Genomic DNA, 20,320 nt, shown 5'->3' with positions numbered 1-20,320 from the left:
TTCTATCCCACACATCAGCGACGTAAGTCAAGAATGTTTTATTCTCTCACGTTCCAGTTATCCTTACTTGCAGCAGCACAACAGAATATGTAAACATGGTACTCTGTAAACAATGTTATAAACGAGAAAACAAAACTCCATACATGCAGCATCCATATTCAGGATCAATTCCAGGTCTCTGGCAATTTTAGGCAGCAAATTTATGGCCAATGTACTGCCCCAATAGCCTTGAACTGAATTAAAACATACAGTAGCTGTAAAGGGGGACATAGTGTCACTTAGAGATTTAAGACTGAAAATGGATAGTTCCTTTTTTTTTAGTAACCAAAGTTATCAACGTATAATTTTTTGTGTGTTGGAAAATAAAATATAGTGGCACAGCTGGTGGACTTGCTGCCTCACATGCCAGAGATCTGTGTTCAATCCTGTTCTCGGGCACTGTCTGTGTTGAATTTGCACATTCTCCCTGCAAGCATGTGGGTTTCCTCCCACACCCCAAAGATGCATTGGCTTTGTAGGTTAACTTGTCTCTGTAAAATTGCCCCTAATGTGCAGGGAGTGAGTGAGGAAAGTGCGATAGCAGAACTTGTGTGAATGGGTAGACAAAAATGCTGGAGAAACCTAGCAGGTGAGGCAGCATCTATGGAGCAAAGGAAATAGGCGACTTTTCGGGTCGAGACCCTTCTTCAGACTGATGTCGGGAGGGGTGGGGGGGGGGCGGGAAAAAGAAAGGAAGAAGCGGAGACAGTAGGCTGTGGGAGAGCTGGGAATGGGAGGGGAAGGAGGGAGAAAGCAAGGACTACCTGAAATTGGAGAAGCCAATGTTCATACCGCTGGGGTGTAAACTACCTAAGCAAAATATGAGGTGCTGTTCCTCCAATTTGCGGTGGGCCTCACTCTGGCCATGGAGGAGGCCCAGGACAGAAAGGTCGGATTCGGAATGGGAGGGGGAGTTGAAGTGCTGAGCCACCGGGAGATAAGGTTGGTTATTGCGAACTGAATGGAGGTGTTGTGCGAAGCGATCGCCAAGCCTGCACTTGGTCTCACCGAGGTTGATCATGCGCTGAATAACCATATTTTTGTTTGGAAGTTGAAAGAGATAATAGAAATTGCATTCATTGCAACGTGTAAAAAGAGATGAGATACTGCATTGTAATTTTGCTGCATGTCATTGTGGTATATATCATGTCTTGATTGGTGAATATGTTTAGTTTGTGACTTTATTTGAAGCAGAAATAATATGTGAATGCTTCATTGACCATAATTCCGACTGGTAACTACGCACTTCGCCTGAGCACGCCTGAGCACGCGTCATGCAAGCCATCTTAAATGACCACCTAAACTGTCATTTGGCAACCTAAAAAGCTGCCGAGGTTCCCCGGCTGGCTACAGGGGAAAAAAGTTAAGCGAGAGCCCTGGACTACCTTCATTTACATGACATTGCTGTGTCCCAAATATGATGGTGTCCAGAAATGGGGGGGGACTATGTATAAACACTGCTATAATTTCTACATGGTGAAACCAAAATGTATAAAAATAGCCTTTATTAAAATGTGACAATGTGCACTTTAACCACATGTGATTTTTTTCTATTACAAATCTCAAATTGTGGAGTACAGAGGCAAATAATAAATGATGGGTCTTTGCCCCAAACATTATGGAGGACTGTATAGGGTGATTTCACTAAAGGTCACTGGAGCGTAGATCCGCACCCACGTGACCGAAAATTTTAACTGGAGTACATGCGTCACTTCCGGTACATGTTAGTGAATGGGAATACACGCACTTTCACACCCGTTAAAAACATCGAAAACGGCCAGTTTTTGAGCTGCAATTTACTGAGCCAGTCGGGGTGACCGTGAGGAACAGCTACCTAAATTTACAGTCCAAAAAAAAGATAGAAACTAAGGTAAATTCAAGAGGGAGCTGAAGGTGTCAAAACAGCGGAAGTGCTAGCGGACATTTGCCGTGGAGATTTAAAGATCGAAAATATCGGGAATTATCGCGTTTGCTCGCTGCATTTCATCAAAAGTAAGGCATTATTGACTTTTTATCTTTATTCATCTGTTATATGAAAAGTATTAAAAGTTAAAAATCCGTCAGTAAAATTGCAAAATCGCCCATGGTTCTCAGGTGGGTTTTAACATGCAAAATGAAAACGCTTCTGAAGCTCCATTTACCATTTAAATAATCGTAAACTATCAATGCGTTTTGAAATAAATTTTACTGAGATGCAAGCTGTCGGCTGTTAGTTGGACAAAAGCAGGACATTTTATTATTTGCCAAAATATATTTCTCAATGTTTCTTGTTTAAAGCCTGCACAATCACCCAAACTACTTATTTATTTATTTAACATCTAATAACAGACAAGCCTGCAGCATGGAATGATGTCAACAATCCTGATTGGGCACCCACTGTGAGCAGGATAGACAATGTGCACAAGAACGCCATCAACTTGCAGAGCTATAGATGCTTAAGCTGCAACCAAATCTGCTTTAATACTCTTCTTGTTGCACGTGCATGGCGTTCTTGTGCACATTGTCTATCCTGCTCACAGTGGGTGCCCAATCAGGATTGTTGACATTATTCCATGCTGCAGGCTTGTCTGTTATTAGATGATAAATAAATAAATAAGTAGTTTGGGTGATTGTGCGGGCTTTAAACAAGAAACATTGAGAAATATATTTTGGCAAATAATAAAATGTACTGCTTTTGTCCAACTAACAGCTGACAATTATCCCATTCCTTAGCTTGCATCTCAGTAAAATTTATTTCAAAACGCATTGATAGTTTACGATGATTTAAATGGTAAATGGAGCTTCAGAAGCGTTTTCATTTTGCATGTTAAAACCCACCTGAGAACCATGGGCGATTTTGCAATTTTACTGACGGATTTTTAACTTTTAATACTTTTCATATTACAAATGAATAAAGATAAAAAGTCAATAATGCCTTACTTTTGATGAAATGCAGCGAGCAAACGCGATAATTCCAGATATTTTCGATCTTTAAATCTCCACGGCAAATGTCCGCTATCAACTTCCGCTGTTTTGACACCTTCAGCTCCCTCTTGAATTTACCTTAGTTTCTATCTTTTTTTTGGACTGTAAATTTAGGTAGCTGTTCCTCACGGTCACCCCGACTGGCTCAGTAAATTGCAGCTCAAAAACTGGCCGTTTTCGATGTTTTTAACGGGTGTGAAAGTGCGTGTTTTCCCATTCACTAACATGTACCGGAAGTGACGCATGTACTCGTTAACATTCTCGGTCACGTGGGTGCGGATCTACGCTCCAGTGACCTTTAGTGAAATCACCCTATAGGTCGCCTACCAACTGCTGGTAATATAATGAGAACTCTAACCAGAAAACTAATTATCCCATTTGCCCAGAACCTTAACGGCATTTAAAAACATATTTCCTTCATTAAAAGACACTAACTAACTAATTCCTGCACCTACTCTTGTAACGTCAAAGACAAAGCAGGCAGTAAATATCGTGGCATCCATATAAAGAAACTATATAAAATGCAGTTGTTTCAACGGTAAATTTTACATGCAAAAACGAAACTTAATGAAGCTGCCGATACTCCAGCACCTTGTCTCTATCTTTGATATAAACCAGCGCCTGCAGTTCCTAGTTATTAGACAGTGACTGTGTTGGGGGGGAAACCCAATCTCCACGGAGAAAATTGTTGACGTTGAACGTGTATCAACCTCTGCTTCCTCGGGTTGTTTCAAGAATATGTCAGCAACAAAAACAGAATCAAATTTACTCACTTACTTCTCAGCGACTTGAAAATGAGGGAGCCGCCATTTTTGCCAACCTTACAAATAACTTTATTGACAATATAATAACCAGAGGTTGCTGGATCTGAATCTGATGCTCTTTGCTCAGCAGGTCGGGTCAGTCAGGCTGCATCTCTGTAGAGAAACACATGTTTGACTTAAAACGTTCATTTCCTCGTTCCACAAATAAGACTGAGTACTTGCTGAGTATTCCTGGCATCTTCAGTTTTAATTTTAGATTCCCGGTATTTGCAGCTTTTTTATATTCACTATATTTTATATGTTGTTATAGTTATGAAACCATCAAATTATTCTACAACATTTATAGTTATTAAATTCTAAATGATAGATTAATGAATGGAATTTTCATTTAAAGATGTCCCTTCTTTTGTATAAAGGGGTTGTTCCGACATATGTTTTGTCACTGCAGTGACAGTGACAGCTCACTCAAAAACAAACTTCAGATATTGAAATAAAATTAAAATGCTGCAGATAATCAGCGTCAGGCAGAATTCATGGAAAGAGAAGGAAAAATAAATATTTCAGAGGAATTGATTTTTAATTAAAACTCCTTGCCTGCTTTGTCTTTGTGCCCAACCCCCCCGTGGCAGATGCGTACAATTGTTCTGTTCTTCGGTATGGGTGTAAAACTACATTAAACATTACAGCATTGGCTTACATTCTGTAATTGCGAGCAATTCGTTATCCTTGGTAAGAGTCGCACAATAGTGTGTTTGTTTCGATAGGAATCGGGAAATGGCGACTGGACCAAAACCTGGTGCAATGTCACCGGAACCCGGTCTATTGGACGCCTGGTGGCTGACGGAGCCGGAGACAGCTTCACATAAGAAGACATACACACGTTTCACAGTTCTGGAATAACTCAGCGGGGCAGGCAGTATCACTGGAGAAAAAAAGGTATGTATTATGTAACTTGACTTTTGAGAATTGCTCAAAGTTGTATTTTTCAACTTTGCATTTTAATTTCTAACTAAATTTCAGCGTTTCTGGTATATTATTTAAAAAGTTAACATACCATTAGCCAACGAGTCGCGTTCATCAGCATATTCAATTCAATAAAGTTACTTGGGGCAAGAGGGTATAGAATTAAACCAAAACATTATATATACCTTCGTGCTATTGAAATTATTCCCCCATGCCTGAGACTGCCAGCATTTATTGCTCGTATCTATTTGTCATTGGGAAGGTGTTGGGAGCTGTCTTTTTTTTTAATTGTTATAATTCTTCAGATGAAAGTACCCCGGCTAAGCTACCGGACAGTGAGTTCTAGTTTAACCCAGCGATGATATAAGAGGGCGTGGCAATTGTAGAAAGTCTCTGGGTTACATAAGGGTTCCGTTCTTGAGAACTATCGGGAAAACAATAAATCAGAAATGAACAATTTCGATTAACATGAACGTGTCAGTGTTTTCCTCAGTCTAGTTAAATTGGTACCAGGTCGGATTATTCTACACCCAATGGCCGCAAAGTATCATTTGAGGAAACAATTTTACAAAAGACGATTAAAAATAGTTTGCCTTCTCATTTTCTAAAGCGAACCTCTTAAGTGACCTTTCACTGCGAGCAGGCACCTGTATTCCTTGCAGAAAATGATTGGTCTGTGGGGTGTAAACGGGTTTTCTTTGAAGACTCGTTGTCTTTTGAATTAACTAGCTACCTCCTACCCATAATTCATGAAAATGATTGCATTCAGTCATACCATATGTAAACTTTGGCCCACCTGTTCCATACTGACCAAGATACCCCATCAGATTTGATTAATCCATATTCCTCCAATGCACCTGACCAAATGTATTTTGAATGTTATTGTACCTGGCTTCATTTCCTTTCTGGAATTCCACTGTTGTTTATGTTCACAGGACCGTTGTAAAGAGATACATGCATATTTATTAGCCTGGTCTTCCTTGGCCATATTGCACTTTGTAGATTATATTCCCTTATTCGATTCCTTACCGGCACTTTCATTGAAGTCATGATTGTATTGCTTGATCAATAGCTTTTCTAATTTACCAGTAGATATTTGATTAACAGCAGCAGCAGCAGGGTGGTTCTTCTGGTTCCTGCTTTCGTTGTTCCTTCTCAAGGAGCCATAGATAACCCATCCGAGTAAGGTTTTCACAGCAAACGGTCCACCCCCTTGGCTCCTCACTGTCTGTATAGGTTCCAATGCCATCAAAGCATTCATCCCGATAAGTAGGTCGATACCAGAATTTATTTTAGGTATCTTGACGTCCTTCAAATAAGGCCATAATAATAATAATAAATACTTTATTAATCCCCTTTTCAAAGGTTCAAAGGTTCAAAGGTTATTTATTGGTCACATACACCTAGGTGTAGTGAAATGCTTCTTGCCAATGCAGCACATAAAGAAAGAATACAGACATAACATTAATAAGAGATTTAAACATAAAGAACATCCCCCCACAATGGCACCCACCATGAGGGAAGGCACAAAGTCCAATCTTAATACTTTATTAATCCCCTTTTCAGGGGAAATTCAGATGTCCTTGCAGCACACTAATAAAAATACAACATAGCACTGAAGAAGAAATTTAACATTAAAACATAAAAACATCCCCCCACAATGGTTCCCACTGTGGGGGAAGGCACAAAGTCCAGTCCCCATCCTCTTGTCCACCCATGGTCGGGCCTATTGAGGCCTCCACAGTCGCCGCTATGGAGACCCGATGTTTCAGGCCCTCTTGCCGGGTGATGGTGCTCCGGCGTCTGGAGAACCCTCTCAGCGGCTTGGGATGCCTGGAACGGGCGCTTCCTAACCGGAGACCGCGGCTTCCGAAGCCAACAAGCTGTGCTGGATGGCACTCCAGCGCTGTGCCGCCGCCGAAGCACTGTCCAGGTCCCCTCAGGAAACGCCGCTCCAGGCACCGCTGGTAGGCCGCGAGGACGGGTCGAAGGTGCTGCCCGGAGGAAAGCAGCCTCTCCGACCAGGTAGGGACTTGAAAAGCAGTTTCCCCTTCCCCCCCCCACCCCCCACACATTAAAAAGATTAGTCCCCAACTAACACTTTTAATGTACTAACATTTATTTTTTTAAGTGAAAAACACGGGCAGCTGCAGGACAGGCAGCCGTACAGGACAGCGCCCCCACACACGCCATTGTTTCAAGTCCTCATGTCTAGGTATATTTTGATGACAAACAGGCATAGTCTCATGTGTAAACACCTCGGATATTGGTATAAAATTGTCTTCATCCAGACTAGACATTTCCATGCTTGTATTGTAATGACTATTGCAGGATTTCTCCTAATTCATGATATGCACTAGAATCTTAAATTCTTCTCCTGTAATGTCCAGCCTTCTCATCAAGCTTTCTGCACAAAAGGTAGCCGAACTTCCACGACCTGTTTGCACAACAGGTTACCAGTGGTACAGAGGTAGACTTGGAGGAGTATACATCCACTGTGCTCTCCTACATCAGCTGCTGTGTGGAGACTGTCACAGTGGACAAGCAAATAAAGATGTTCCCAAACCGGAAACCCTGGATGAACAAGGAGGTTCAGAATCTGCTAAGGGTACGCAACAATGCCTTTAAATCCAGGGACACTTCTGCCTACAGTGCTGCCAGGTTGAACCTGAACAAAGGTATAAAAAAGGCCAAAGATATCCACAGGCAAAGGGTGGAAGACCACTTCAATACCGCGGACACCAGAAGCATGTGGCAGGGTGTCAGGGACATCACTGACTACAAGAGCAGCCCCGCCTGCCCCCACGGTGATATCGCACTGGCCAACGAACTAAACACCTTCTTTGCCCGCTTCGAAACTGGCAACACCACCAGGAGTGGAATAACCCCGGCCATGGCGGAGGGACAGGCCTTAACACTGAGCACTCAGGAGGTACAGTGCGCCCTGCGTAGGATCAATCCACGCAAGGCTGCAGGCCCGGATGGAGTCCAGGGAAGGGTACTAAAGGACTGTGCTGTACAGCTGGCGGAGGTATTCACGAGAATCTTTAATCTGTCTCTATCTCTGGCTATGGTCCCCAAGTGCCTGAAAACAGCTACCATAGTGCCGGTGCCGAAAAAGTCTAAAGTCACCAACCTGAATGACTACCGCCCGGTTGCCCTAACTCCAATACCAATGATGTGCTTCGAAAGGCTGGTCCTCTCCCACATCAAATCCAGCATCCCTGCCTCACTGGACTCTCATCAATTTGCATACAGGGCAAATAGATCGACAGAGGATGCCATCTCTCTGGCCCTTCACACTGTCCTGACTCGCCTGGATAGACAGGGCACGTACGTAAGGATGCTCTTCATTGACTATAGCTCTGCATTCAATACGGTCATCCCCACCAAGCTCACCACCAAACTCCACCAGCTAGGCCTCAGCTCGCCGATATGCGATTGGATCCTGAAGCGACCGCAGGCAGTGAGACTGGGCCCGCACCTGTCCTCCACTATCACCCTGAGCACCGGCACACCACAGGGTTGTGTACTAAGCCCCATGCTCTACTCCCTCTTCACTCACGACTGTGTTCCTGCATTCGACACCAACACCATCGTGATGTTTGCAGACGACACAACAGTGATTGGGCTGATCACCCGACGGTGATGAAATAAATTACAGAGCGGAGGTGCAGAACCTGGCGGACTGGTGCGCACGTAACAACTTGTCACTAAACACCTCCAAGACCAAGGAGCTGATTATTGACTTCAGGAGGACACATAATGGAGAATACGCCCCAATCTCCATCTACGGGGAAAGTGTGCAGAGAATGTCCAGCTTTAAGTTTCTGGGCACTCACATTTCACAGGACCTCGCATGGTCCACCAACACCGCTGCGCTGGTCAAAAAGGCACAGCAATGACTGTTCTTCCTGAGGACATTAAAAAAGACTGGTCTGTCCCAACAGCTGCTGACAACCTTCTACCGCTGCACCACAGAGAGCATATTAACGTATGGCATCTCTGTTTGGTATCTCAGCTGCACGGAGGCGGAGAGGAGAGCTCTTCAGCGCGTCGTACACAGAGCGCAGAGGATTATTGGGACACGGTGCCTCAGGAAGGCCGTCAGCATCCACAAAGACTCCTCACACCCTTGTAATGGACTGTTCGAACTACTTCCCTCCGGCAGACGTTACAAGGCCTTCTACGCCCGAACCTCCAGACTCAGAAACAGCTTAATTCCCAGAGCTATAGCGGCTCTGAACTGGCCCTGCTGAGTGCCCCCCCCCCCCCATCCCACCTGGACTGTCTCCCTCAGATGGCCACGTCGCACAGTTTATTTATTTATTTATTTTTGACATCGGTTGGAAGCTGCATACCAAATCTCGTTGCACTGATGTGCAATGACAATAAAATATATTATTATTATTATGATCCAAAAATGCATATGTTTGCAACACTGTATTCGCCTGACTGCTCCTTACCTGTACTGGTAAAGGGCCTGTCCCACTTTCACGACCTAATTCACAACCTCTGCCGAGATTGCCCTTGACTCATACTCGCAGCATGGTCATCACGAGGTCGTAGGAGGTCGTAGCAGGACGTGATGCTAGTCGTAGGTAGTCGTGGCATCAATAGGTCAGGGCGTTTTTTCTAGCATGATGAAAAATGTCCACGAGTAAAAAAGGTCGTGGAAGTGGGACAGGTCCCTAAGATAGAGAAGATATAGGTTTCTACCCCGGCCCCAATATGAACAGTTATCTGAGGTGCATCACTAGTAGCTGGCTTCTCCTTCTGTTCTATTTGCTCTGACTTCTTCTGCTCAGTGTGCAGTGCTTCAGGATGATCTTGCTTGCACTTATCACAAGTTATAGGACTCTTACAGTCTTTCATCATGTGCCCTTTTTTCAAACATCCAAAACCGATGCCCTTCTCCATTAAGAAATCCATCTTTTCTTTATATTCCTTCTTCTTGAATCTTTGACACCACCTTATGCTGTGACCAACCTCATCACATAACAAACAAAATATTTTTTGCTTGATAGTAGGTTCATCTCCTTTCATTCCTCCTGTCATTTCCACAGGTATTATAGCGGTAGAAAAACTGCCTTCCTTAGGTCCTAATTTTCCTTTTGTTTTAATAAAGGTAGAACCTTTAGCAGTTGCTTGTTTAGGATCTTGAATATTCCCCTGGCGTGGATTTAACATGAACCGTGCTTCCCTTTCTAAGAAAGCCAACAGGTCAAGCAACATGGCTTCTTGATTCTCCACTTCCATTATCTGGCCTGCCCTATCTCTCCACTTATCTCTAAGCCTATAAGGCAGTTTTAGAATGATGGCTCTAGTATTATTAATAACATTCATTTCTCATCTGGTCTGCTGACCATTGCTGCTTCCTCTCCACCTCCCCTCCCTCTCTCCAACACTCCTGAGATGTCACCTGTACGGAGTCCCCTCTTTCCACCTCCCACTCCACCAGCAGCCCCACCTATGACTCTTCATACTGCTCAGGTCAAGATGATGCTGGACAGACTGAAGCCAGGGAAAGCAGTGGGGCCCGATGACACCAGCCCAAGGCTACTGAAGACCTGCTCTTCAGAGCTGTGTGGTATTCTAACACACCTGTTCAACCTGAGCTTGCGTCTACAGAAGGTTCCAAGACTGTGGAAAACATCTTGCCTGGTACCTGTCCCAAAGAAGACCTATCCCACTCACCACAATGACTACAGACCAGTAGCGCTCACTTCACATATTATGAAGACATTTGAGAGACTTGTCCTTTCCTACATCAGGACTAGTGTGTCAACTCAAATGGATCCTTTACAGTTTGCATATCAGCCTAACATCAGTGTCGATGATGCCCTCATTTACATGCTGCAGAGGGTGTACACACATTTGGACACTACTGATGCATCTGTAAGGATTACATTTTTTGACTTCTCAAGCGCCTTTAACACAATTCAGCCCCGACTGCTAGGGGAGAAGATGGAGAAGATGAAAGTGGATCCATCACTGGTACTGTGGTGTTTGGATTACCTTTCCCTCAGACCACAGTACGTGCGCCTACAGAACAATGTCTCAAGCACCATCTTGAGCAGCACAGAGGCGCCACAAGGAACTGTGCTGGCTCCATTCCTGTTTACCATCTACACCGCGGATCTCCAATATAACACCAACAGCTGCTTTTTGCAGAAATTTTCGGATGACACAGCTGTTGTCGGCCTCATCAAAGGGGGCAATGAGGAGGAGTATAGAGACATAATAAGCAACTTTGTGGAGTGGAGTGCACACAATAACCTCCATCTTAACACCACAAAAACCAAGGAGATAGTTGTGGACTTCAGGAGGGGGAGGAGGAGGACTCAACCAACACCAATCACCATTAAGGGCACTGAGGTGGAGGTGGTCGCTAACCACAGGTACCTTGGTGTGCAGCTTGACAGTGAGCTGGACTGGAAAGGTCATATGGAGGCGGTGTACAGGAAGGGACAAAGTCAACTGTATTTTTTAAGGAGGCTGAGGTCATTTAACATCTGCCAACCCCTGCTGTGCAGTGTCTACCATTCAGTGGTGGCCAGTGCTCTATTTTTTGCTGTGGCCTGTTGGGGAGATGGCGCCCGCATAGCGGACAAAAACAGACTGGACAAGCTGATTAGGAAGGCCGGCTCAGTGGTCGGGGCTGAACAACGAACGGTCCAGCAGGTGGCAGAGGCCAGAACTCTGAACAAACTGGGTTCAATAATGACCAACCCCACTCACCCACTCCATGCCCTGAAGGTGACAAGAGCAGCATCTTCAGTCAGAGACTGATTGCACCAATGTGCAAAACTGAGAGACATAGGAAGTCTTGTATACCAGCTGCTATAAGGTTATATAATGCGCATAAATAACTGCACTTTTTTTCATTCATTGTATTTTAACTTGTATTTTAACTTGTTAAGTATGGAAGCTATTTGAGGAAATGTGTGGTGTTATGTCTGTCGAAGCTGTCATGGCACTGTAATTTCCTGTAAAGGATTATTAAAGGTATAATCCATCAATCAATCATCGAGCTACAACAACCTCTAAGAAATATCGCAAACTCACTTAATGCCTCCATATCTTCTGACTTGATATCTTTCCATGCATAGGCCTTCTTCATGTATGCGTTAGCAATCCTCTGTTCGTTACCATAACATTATTTAAACAACCTTCTTGCCTCTCGATAGCCATGGCCTCCAGGCCTATTTTGACAACTTTCTACCAGCACCTTTGCATGTCCGCTTGTGTAATGCACCAGAAATTGTAAACACTCTTTTTAATCAGTTTCATTTATACTCCTTTGTGAAACTGCCTTACATCACCGCCCCGCGCGGCTTTGTATGGCTGCGGGACTTTGTTAGCGCACGCCGGGGGCTCCAACAACAAGACCCGGAGTGCGGCCTTGCACCACCCGGCGCGGCGTTAATGGCCGCGGGACAATTACCATCGCCCGCCGGGGGCTTTGACTCTGACATCGGGAGGAGAATGGGGAGTGCAGGGGAGAGATAAGTTTTTGCCTTCCATCACAGCGAGGAGGAGATGCGCTGTGATGGATGTCTGTGTAAATTGTGTTGTGTCTTGGGTGTTTTTTTGTGTGTATGACTGCAGAAACAACATTTCATTTGAACCTCAATGAGGTTCAAATAACAAATAAAATTGTATTGTATTGTATTTTAAAAACTTCATTCCACAAAGGATCACCATCATATCTAGGAATTTCTATTGGTGGTAGGATGGAAGAGAAATTTTATTGAGCTATGAGCTTGCTGATTTCCGTTTGAATCCTCACCAATTCACAGAATTCACCTTGAGATCCTTGGCTTGGCGCAGACGGAAGATAAACAGGCCTCTCTAAAGCATACTGAATTGGTGGTTTGTTACAAGCCTCATCAGGAGGCCCATAAATTTGTTGCTTCAGACTAACATCCTGTTGTTGAGGTAAAGCTTTGTTGGCCCACCACTCTTTCAGTGGGTGTTCAAAGCCACAAGATCTGGTTGTTCCTGGCTGTGGATTTAATCCAGCTGCTGTCTCCAGCTCAGCAGCTCCTTCTTGGATTGAGGAACTGTTCCTCTGAGATACTTTCGAGCCGCATCTCGAACCTCGATTTTCCAGTATCTCTGCCGTACTCTTGGCAATTGCCAATTTAGTGGCTAGTTCCAGCTGTTCTTCGTGTCTGCTCAGCTGTTCTTTGTGTCTTCTCAGCTGTTCTTCTTGTCCTCTCAATCTCATGTTTCTTCTCCAAGGCATCCGCTTGTATTGAGAGAGCGACTAAATCAGCCTCAACTTCCATTCGAGCAGAGACCATTGACGCTAAACTGGCTACAGAACCACATTTATGTCTTGATCTTCGTGTAGATACATTTGAGATACTATCATGTGGTGTAATCTCCTCTTCCCTTTCAGCACTTTCAACTGTAGATAACAATCAGCACGGGAGCACCTCAAGGCTGTGTGCTCAGTCCCCTGCTGTACTCATTCTATACTCATGACTGCGTAGCCGGTCACAGTGCGAACTCCATCATCAAGTTCGCTGACGACACCACTGTTGTGGGACATATCACTGATGGGGATGAGTCTGAATATAGAAGAGAGATCGAGCAACTATCCATATGGTGCCAGCGCAATAACCTGGCCCTCAACACCAGCAAAACCAAGGAACTGATTGTGGACTTTGGAAGGAGTAGGATGGGGACCCACAGCCCCGTTTATATCAACGGGTCGATGGTTGAAAGGGTCAAGAGCTTCAAATTCCTGGGCGTGCACATCTCAAGATCTTTCCTGGTCCGAGAACACTAATGCAATTATCAAGAAAACTCATCAGCGCCTCTACTTCCTGAGAAGATGACGGAGAGTCGGTTTGTCAAGGAGGACTCTCTCTAACTTCTACAGGTGCACAGTAGAGAGCATGCTGACCGGTTGCATCGTGGCTTGGTTCGGCAACTTGAGCGCCCTGGAGAGGAAAAGACTACAAAAAGTAGTAAACACTGCCCAGTCCATCATTGGCTCTGACCTTCCTTCCATCGAGGGGATTTATCGCAGTCGCTGCCTCAAAAAGGCTGGCAGTATCATCAAAGACCCACACCATCCTAGCCACACACTCAGCTCCCTGCTACTTTCAGGTAGAAGGTACAGGAGCCTGAAGACTGCAACAACCAGGTTCAGGAATAGCTACTTCCCCACAGCCATCAGGCTATTAAACCTGGCTCGGACAAAACTCTGATTATTAATAACCAATTATCTGTTATTTGCACTTTATCAGTTTATTTATTCATGTGTGTATATATTTATATTATGGTATATGGACACACTGATCTGTTTTGTTGTAAATGCCTACTATGTTCTGTGTGCTGAAGCAAAGCAAGAATTGCATTGTCCTATCAGGGACACATGACAATAAACGAACTTGAACTTGAACTAGAGTGCGTAAGTTGCTCGATTTCAAGTAACCACTTCTGCCCATAATCTACAAACTCATCGAAAAATTCCAATCTTTCTTGGAACCACTGGGAGTGGCTTTTGCGTTCTTCCTCATGCAGTTGTAAACTCAGCAATGAACTTTGCTTTTATTCCTCGGGCAGTTGAAAACTCAGCAATGAACTTTGCTTTTATTCCAACCTCTTGATCAAGGCGGAATAATTGCTCCAGATTAGATTGCACTATCTTCGCATTCTCTTTTAATTCCATGGATTTCAATTTTCTTGATTATCTGCTTCCATAACTTGTCTCTATTCGTCTGGCATTTCTCCAGAAATGCAACTCGGGCCTTTTCGGTGGGCTTCTTTGTTCGTTGGCTAGATCGTTTCTGTTCCAGCTCTTCTTCACCTGGCTTACATGTTGAAAATTCCACGGCTCCCTCTGTTGGCGCTCCTTCGCCCAGTTTACCTGTTTCTTCTGACTCCATGAATCGAACGGGTCTTGGCTGACTGCCAAATTTGCTAATTGGACAAACAGGACCTCTTCAGTTTGCTTCTGTCATTATTAATAAACATTCTGCACCGTGTACCATAAACACCCGAAAAGAATCCAAACCGAAAATGGATTTACAGAAAACATCCAATTATTTTCGAAGTATAGAAGTGACCAGTTCAGAAAGAATGTGTCTTATAACTTCAAAACGTATCAAGGCGAGCACCTGGATTCCAGTTTACTCACTTCTTGTCTCCCTTCCAAAACTTAGCAGAACTTGTTTCTCGTACTTCTCTAGACTCTTAATCAGAGCCTGTATTTTCACTTTAAAATACGACTAATTAGTCAAACTTTCACAGCATCTCGTTTAAAAAGCTGTTCTAATTAAAGTGTTCCAGCTTTCAAATTTACAGCATAATACAATAGCTGTTCTACTCACGCTTTCGATCAGTCTTCAGATAAGTCGCGTGGCTTTGTCGATTAACCTACCGGCAGGTCGGCTCCATACCAATCACTGGCAGAGATCTAGCTTCTTCAGTTCCTCTTCTACAGAGCCAGTCTTCAGTTCCATTTCTACAGAACCAGTTCTTCTGGCAGTAATCTCTGGCAGAGATCCAGCCCAATTTTCTGTCCCTCTTCTATGGGATCAATCTTCTACTCCTGATAGTAAGGTAGCTTTCAACTAGATATAGTGACAGATTTTCATATTGTTCAAGGAATCTTTCCTTTAGTCACTATGATTGAAGGTGAAGCTAAGGTGAAGTCCAGAAACAATCTCCTCAGTAAGCTTGCTGGCTCAAAGTGGGGGGCAGCAGCCCCCACACTGCGCATTTCAGCACTAGCCCTTGCATTTTCTTCAGCCGAATATTGTGCCCCTGTTTGGTCCAGGTCATCCCACACACCATGTGGATACCCAATTGAACTCAACAATGAGGATCATCACAGGAACAATCCGCTCAACACCACTCCCCTGGCTCCCTGTCCTATCCAACATAGCCCCTCCACACATCCGGCGAGTAGTCCTCACTCAAAGGATGCTCCAAAAGACCAAAAACTCCCCTCATCTGCCAATTCACATGGACATCTTCAACCCACCCACTGCTCGACTTCCATCTAGACGACCAATTTGGAAGAACCCACCACCAGCTGATTTCACCATCCAATCAGCTTGGAAAAGGGAATGGGAGTCCAAGGACGTCCCAAATAAACATCTGGTGTCAGACCCCACCCTACCGGTCCCTGGCACCAATCTCCCAAGGAAGCAGTGGACGGCGCTGAATAGATTCAGGACTGGACATGGCCCCTGCTTGGCCAGCCTTCACAAATGGGGCAGCAGTCCAACCCCCATGGCGTGCTTGTGGAGAGCAGCAAACAATGCAACACATCATTGAAGCATGCCCTCAACAAAGACTCAAAGGAGGACTTGTCACCCTTCATACAGCAGATCAAGAGGCAACTGCTTGGCTAAAGGACTTTGCATTCGCTAAATAAATAAATTGAAGACAGGGGTTCAGGAGATAATCGAAACGCACTCACAAGCTCTCCACGAGACATTCAATGCCGTCAAAAGATAAATCTTCCGAACACAGTCTCTTAATTAATGGTTTATTTATTGTAGTAGTAAAATCAGTAAGATATTCATCCAAACTTCTTGTATAAGTACATTTTGATCTTATTCGTGGTCAAACTCGTGCATGGTCGAAAGCTAAACTAAACTAGTTCTTCAAACTAAACTAAAACTATTAGCGAGTCTGCGCGAGAATCCCAGCCGCAAACACCACTCAGTCTACGTATAAATCCCACCCGCATAATTACAGGCAGATAAAATTTAAAGGTAGACAAAAATGCTGGAGAAACTCAGCGGGTGAGGCAGCATCTATGGAGCGAAGGAAATAGGCAACGTTTCGAGCCGAAACGTTGCCTATTTCCTTCGCTCCATAGATGCTGCCTCACCCGCTGAGTTTCTCCAGCATTTTTGTCTACCTTCAATTTTCCAACATCTGCAGTCCCTTCTTAAAATTTAAAGGTAACTGGTTATAGTTATAACACACTGAGTTAAGCTAAATGGCTACTACACACCCCTCTTCCTCCTGCACTGCATGGAATAGAGTCCCAGCCTGAACCTCTCACTATAGCTCAGACCCTCTAGTCCTGGCAACATCCTCGTAAATCTTCTCTGCACCCTTTCCAGCTTGACAACATCCTTGCCCACAACAATTTTCCTACAACATGGTGTCCAGAACTGAACTCGATACTCTAAATGTGGCCTCACCAACGTCTTGTACAACTGCAACATGACTTCTCAATTTCTATATTCAATACGCTGACTGATGAAGGTCTATATCCCAGAAACCTTTTTGACCACCATATCTACCTGTGATGAACTATGAACCTGTACCCCAATATACATGTACCTCTAGAATACTCTGCCCTACAACAATGTCCAGAGCCCTGCCGGTCACAGTGTAATTCCTGTCCATGTTAGTGCTCCCAAAAGGCAACATTTCACATTTCTCCGTATTAAATTCCATCAATCATTCCTCAGCCCACAAGCCCAATTGATCAAGATACTGCTGCAGCTTTTGACAACCATCTTCACTATCTATAATACCACCCACTTTTGTGTCCTATGCAAACCTGTTTTATTTTGAGACAACTTTTGAGGAAGAGTCTTATTTTGAATTGAAGGAAATAGTTTGAGAGATAGTTTTGATCTCCTGGAGACCATCGAACATAACAGAATGTAGGATAATTAATTCAAAGTAATTTAAAAAATAAATAAGATTGTACAAAGGGACAGCCTTTCTAACTGTGTAAATATCTGTTCATCGTGTTTGCCCTTCTGAGCACCCAGTTTATATGAATCAAATTTGGTTTATGTCAGTAAAATTACTGTATAATCCAAGTTTCTGCAGTGCTTGGATACTATACTAATAAAAGACTCTTGTGAAATGGTTGGCCATTTGGCACCAAAGTTTTTTTTATTGCAATGAGACAAAAATGTTGAATCGATACCATTTAAAATGAGGAAGCAAAATGCTTGGTGCGATAACACTTCACTGTACCGTTTCTTTTTGTTAAATGAGTTCTGCTGGTGTCAGATATACCACTTTAAATGCATTTGGGTGTTTCAATGAAAGATAAGTTGTTAAAGAAAAAAAAATGCTGTTTGAAAGTGCTGATTCATAGAAGCTGAGCTGAGCTGAATTGCTGATCCAAAGACCCCTGACCTTTCTCTTGCATTTCTGTCCTAAACTGAGCAAGAAAGTGACAGAAGTTCCAGAACTTTTATTCCAAGAACTGAATATATTCAGCCCTACACAGGAATTACTCTCAGCTTTGCAGCAAATAGTGAATTCACTACCACTAGAAAACAAGAGGTCCTGTGATCAGGATGCTGGAATTATACCTTGATTTAATGAAACTTTAAAAATATTTCCAATCACGATGTTGGAAACGTGGCAGAGTCTTTTCTTCATGAGGAAATAAGCCATCCTCTGATCCCCAGCTGAAAAACAATGTGGATGATGTCAGGGCTGCATCGCCAAATAGTAAAAAGCCACGTTCTTGGATTGAACGGTAGCACTGTTGGTTGTGCTGTTGCCTCACAGTGCCGGAGACCCAGGTTTGATCCAGACCTCGAGTGCTGTCTTTGTGGGGTTTGCACGTTCTCCCTGTGACCGTGTGAGTTTCCTCATAGTGTTCCGGTTTCCTCCCACAATCCGAACTCGTGCGGGTTTGGAGGTTAATTGCCTCTAAAGTGCCGCCTAGTTGTAGGGAGTGATTGAGAAAGTGGGATGGCATAGAACTAGTGTCAACAGCTGATCAATGGTTGGCGTGGGCTGAAGGGCATCTTTCCTTTTGGATCTTTCAATCAATTCATTAAAATTCTCCCTTTTTACCCTACAAGGTCTAGTTGGAATAATGGGGAAAATACCAAGAAAACATCCAATATTCACAGAGGAGCATTCTGTTCCATTTACATGTACTTTCAATCTATTTCTCTGAAAGAGAAGCCCATGTGTAGTTGTTGCTGCCAAGGAGCTGCATTTAACAAACAGACTGATTCCAGTTATCTTCTCCTGCATGTCACTGACTTCTACTGGTACGTTAAACATAGATTGTTAACTAGATTTAATTATAATTTAAAATTATAATAGCCAATTGGAAAACTTAATTAGTAATCAAATGGATTAGATCATATTAGACATGGCAGATACAATACAATTCAATACAATTCAATTTATTGTCATTTGGACCCCTTGAGGTCCAAACGAAATGTCGTTTCTGCAGCCATACATTACAAACAAATAGACCCAAGACACAACATAATTTACATAAACATCCATCACATTGCTGTGATGGAAGGCCAAAAACACTTATCTCTCCACTGCACTCTCCCCCCCGATGTTAGAGTCAAAGACAAAGTCAATACAGATTAGGTTGTAGCTCCAACATGCTGATTCATGATGACTTTGTTAATGAATTGCAAGAGATAGAAACATAGAAAATAGGTGCAGGAGTAGGCCATTCGGCCCTTCGAGCCTGCACCACCATTCAATATGATCATGGCTGATCATCCAACTCAGTACCCTGTACCTGCCTTCTCTCCATACCCCCGATCCCTTTAGCCACAAGGGCCACATCTAACTCCCTCTTAAATATAGCCAATGAACTGGCCTCAACTACCTTCTGTGGCAGAGAATTCCAGAGATTCACCACTCTCTGTGTGAAAAATGTTTTCCTCATCTCAGTCCTAAAAGATTTCCCCCTTATCCTTAAACTGTGACCCCTTGTTCTGGACTTCCCCAACATCGGGACCAATCTTCCTGCATCTAGCCTGTCCAACCCCTTAAGAATTTTGTAAGTTTCTATAAGATCCCCCCTCAATCTTCTAAATTCTAGCGAGTACAAGCCGAGTCTATCCAGTCTTTCTTCATATGAAAGTCCTGACATCCCAGGAATCAGTCTGGTGAACCTTCTCTGTACTCCCTCTATGGCAAGAATTTCTTTCCTCAGATTAGGAGACCAAAACTGTACGCAATACTCCAGGTGTGGTCTCACCAAGACCCTGTACAACTGCAGTAGAACCTCCCTGCTCCTATACTCAAATCCTTTTGCTATGAATGCTAACATACCATTCGCTTTCTTCACTGCCTGCTGCACCTGCATGCCTACTTTCAATGACTGGTGTACCATGACACCCAGGTCTCGTTGCATCTCCTCCTTTCCTAATCGGCCACCATTCAGATAATTCCCTGTTTTTGTCACCAAAGTTGATAACCTCACATTTATCCACATTATACTGCATCTGCCATGCATTTGCCCACTCTCCCAGCCTATCCGAGTCACCTCCGTGATCTGTGTAATGTATATAAGTGTAAAATAATAAACTGACCAAGAAGGTCCAGTGTTCTCCCCTGTTAGTTTAGTTTAGAGATACAGAGAGGAAACAGGCCCTTCGGACCACCGGGTCCGCGCCAACCAGCGATCCCCGCACACTAACACCATCCTACACCAACTATGGACATTTTTACATTCACCAAGCCAATTAACCTACAAATTTGTACGTCTTTGGAGTGAGGGGGGATCTCGGAGGAAACCCACGCAGGTCACGGGGAGAACTTACAAACTCAGTACAGACCGCACCCGTAGTCGGGATCAAACCCGGGTCTCCGAC

General features: G+C 43.8%; 2 protein-coding genes across 9 annotated transcripts in view; one reads left to right on the top strand and one right to left on the bottom strand.

Moving 5' to 3' along the window:
- Positions 1-4,574, bottom strand: part of LOC116991718 (cytochrome c oxidase assembly factor 1 homolog) — a 60,150-nt gene extending 55,576 nt beyond the window's left edge. The window contains exon 1 of one of the 7 annotated variants that reach the window (XM_033050649.1): positions 4,465-4,574. The gene's annotated coding sequence lies outside the window, so the exon portion shown is untranslated. Of the gene's footprint in view, positions 1-3,772; positions 3,884-4,464 lie in introns of those variants that run through there. The other 6 variants (XM_033050616.1, XM_033050624.1, XM_033050641.1 and 3 more) reach the window with 6 other exon arrangements.
- blvra (biliverdin reductase A) overlaps positions 3,844-20,320 on the top strand; it is a 54,638-nt gene continuing 38,161 nt past the window's right edge. The window contains exons 1-2 of one of the 2 annotated variants that reach the window (XM_033050579.1): positions 3,844-4,030; positions 4,532-4,703. The gene's annotated coding sequence lies outside the window, so the exon portion shown is untranslated. Of the gene's footprint in view, positions 4,031-4,531; positions 4,704-20,320 lie in introns of those variants that run through there. The other variant, XM_033050586.1, reaches the window with a different exon arrangement.

Source organism: Amblyraja radiata, chromosome 2 (genome assembly GCF_010909765.2).
Source record: "Amblyraja radiata isolate CabotCenter1 chromosome 2, sAmbRad1.1.pri, whole genome shotgun sequence".
NCBI classification, from domain to species: Eukaryota; Metazoa; Chordata; class Chondrichthyes; order Rajiformes; family Rajidae; genus Amblyraja; species Amblyraja radiata.
Note: the sequence above shows the minus strand (reverse complement) of the source record. Positions and strands in the feature narration are given on the sequence as shown.